The following is a 2,892-nucleotide window of genomic DNA, read 5'->3' on the forward strand; positions in this document are numbered from 1 at the left end:
AAGTTGGGGTGATTTCTCCATCCAGAGTTGTAAGTTTTGGAGTATGGATCATGGACTTGTCTAGGTGAGTTTCCCACATAGTTGGCTTGCTCCCAGTCACCTTCTTCTCCTATGTTTACTCCTTCTTGAGTTGGTGATGAGGTGATGGCTGCTGCAACTTGGTTCTCTTCCACCTTCTTTGTAAGATCTGCTAGCTGCTTGGTGATCATCTTGTTTTGGGCTAACAGTGCATCAATGTGGTTCAGCTCCATTACTCCTTTAGTGTTACTTCTTTTAGAGGCATAGAAGTAGTCATTCTCAGCAACTGTTTCAATGACATCTATGGCCTCTTCAATGGTCTTCTTCTTGTTTAAAGAACCTCCTGATGAATGATCCACAGCCTTCTTTGACTCATATGAAAGACCTTCAAAGAAGATGTGAAGTTGGACCCACTCATTAAACATCTCTGGTGGGCATCTCCTTGTCAAGTCTTTGAATCCCTCCCATGCTTCATAAAGTGTCTCACCATCTTGTTGTCTGAAAGTCTGCACCTCAGTTCTTAGCCTATTGATCTTTTGAGGAGGATAAAATCTTGGTAAAAACTTGTTCACCACTTCTTCCGAATTAATTAAGCTCTCCTTTGGAAAGGATTCAAGCCACTTGGATGCCTTGTCCCTGAGTGAGAAGGGAAACAAGAGCAACCTATAGACATCGGGGTGGACTCCATTGGACTTCACCGTGTCACAAATCCTCCAGAAGGTGGTCAAGTGTTGATTAGGATCTTCTTGAGCACCTCCTCCAAATGAGCAATTATTTTGCACAAGGGTGATGAGCTGAGGTTTTAGCTCAAAATTATTGGCATGTATGGTGGGTTTCTGAATGCTGCTCCCACAGTTTCCAGGATTAGGATTGATATAGGATCCTAAGACCCTCTTTTCTTGCCCGGCACGGTTGGCATGGCCTTGATTATAAGCCTCCTCTTCATGGTTGTTCTCCAAATTCTCTTCCATGTTGGGTTCAAAATACTCTTCCTCTGCTTCATCAGCACCAATAATCCTTTTTCCTCTTGCCTCCCTTCTTAGTCTCCAAAGGGTTCTTTCAGGTTCTGAATCAAAGGATGTCGAGACTCCTTCTCTTCTCCCTGTCATACAACAAAAAGATTGCACAACAGGAGGTATAGTTAAGATTATTCTTGTTAGAGTAATTGTTAGTGTGAGTGATGCAATTTATCAAACAGTTAGTGGGTTAGTGAGCAAAATTATAACAAACAAAGAAATGAAAAACGAAACAAAACTAAGGGGGTGCAGGGGTGAGGAAGAAATCAAAACAACTATAGAAATTGACTGAATAAACTAAACAAAAAGAAAAAAATTGCTCAATCTAGTGATCTTCAAACTTAATCATTGTTGATTCAAAATCAATCCCCGGCAACGGCGCCATAAACTTGATGCATAAAAACTTGTCTCTCAACAAATTTCCCTTCGGTAAGTATACCGAATTGTCGTCAAGTAAAACTCACAATAGAGTGAGGTCAAATCCCACAAGGATTGATTGGTCAAGCAACTTTAGTTAGAAGAATATGCTAGTTGAGCTAAACAGAATTTAGATTATGATGTAGAAATTTAAATGACTAGAAAGTAAATAACAGAAATTAAAGTGCAGAATCTTAAATGGGGAGTTGGGATAATGAGCAGGAAATTAAATGGTAAAAAGTAAATAGAATGGGTAAGATTAGAAATGGGAAGATCATTGGGTTTAGGAGATGTTGCATTCTCCGGATCAAGTTCATTCTCATCTCTTCCTCAATCAATGCATTCATTAATCTCCTTGGCAATCTTAAGTGATTGGATCCCAATTCCTTGGCAATCCAATCCCTTTAAGCTTGAACAATTGCCCAATTCCTTGATTTAATTGCTCATGGGAAGAGATGAAAGTGTGGTCACTGATTATACCACATGTATTTCCAAATCAAAGTGTTGGGAGGATTAAATGTCACAATATCCATCCAAACCCCAATTTGGTCCAACATGATAAAGCATTTCTAGCAAGATTTCCTCATCCCTTTTCCAAGGTTCAAAGGAGATCCAATTACGGAGAGTTTCTTTTCGAAGACAACTAACCAATTGAATTATGATCGAAAGCTTTCTAGTAAGATCAAGAGAAAAGAAAGAAGAAGAAGAATAAGAACTATAATTGATCCATCAAATTACAACAGAGCTTCCTAACCCAATGAAAGGGGTTTAGTTGTTTATAGCTCTAGGAATCAAAAATGGCAGAAAAGAAGAATTAATGCTAAAAGTACAGAAAAATAAATATGCAAAGAGTAGTTCCCAAAAGTGCTAAAAGCTTTTAGTTCAAAACTACTCCTATATATACTACTCCTCATGATCTTCTAGTGAGTTCTTCATGTCTTGGATGTGGGCTCTGGACCTTGAGTTGAAGCAATTCTCATCTTTAGTGGGCCCAGCTTGCAGAGAAATATGAATTAGGCTTGGGCATTTAGTGAGATTAACATTGAGTAACATTTTGGGTGCGAGAACGTTAGTGGCATTTACTTTTTACACTAACGTTTCACCCTTATGTACCCACGTTAATTCCAACATTAGAAATCTTAACGTGAATACTAATGTTTCTTACTCAATCCTTGGCCAATGTTAATGGGACTCACTTTTCCCATTAACGTTGACTAGGGCCCCTTTTCGCAAACGTTAATGGGAATCACTTTTCCCATTAATGTTGCTTGCCTCTTGCCCCTACGTTAGATCTCACGTTAGCTTGGCTAACGTAGCTCTTAACGTGGGTATTTATCACCTTCGAGAGCGTTAGTGACACTCACCTTTGTCACTAACGCTCCAATTGCCTTAAGTCCCTACGTTAGAATCTAGTTAACTAAGTTAACGTGGCTCTTAACGT

The 2,892-nt window shown here is 39.2% G+C and overlaps 1 non-coding gene across 1 annotated transcript; it reads left to right on the forward strand.

Moving 5' to 3' along the window:
• Positions 1-437: 437 nt before the first annotated feature.
• LOC127742227 (small nucleolar RNA R71) lies at positions 438-545 on the forward strand. Its single transcript, XR_008003415.1, has one exon. It is a non-coding gene; the product is annotated as a small nucleolar RNA R71 (small nucleolar RNA).
• The last annotated feature ends 2,347 nt before the right edge of the window (positions 546-2,892 follow it).

Source organism: Arachis duranensis, chromosome 9, assembly GCF_000817695.3.
Source record: "Arachis duranensis cultivar V14167 chromosome 9, aradu.V14167.gnm2.J7QH, whole genome shotgun sequence".
In the NCBI taxonomy this organism is placed as follows: Eukaryota; Viridiplantae; Streptophyta; class Magnoliopsida; order Fabales; family Fabaceae; genus Arachis; species Arachis duranensis.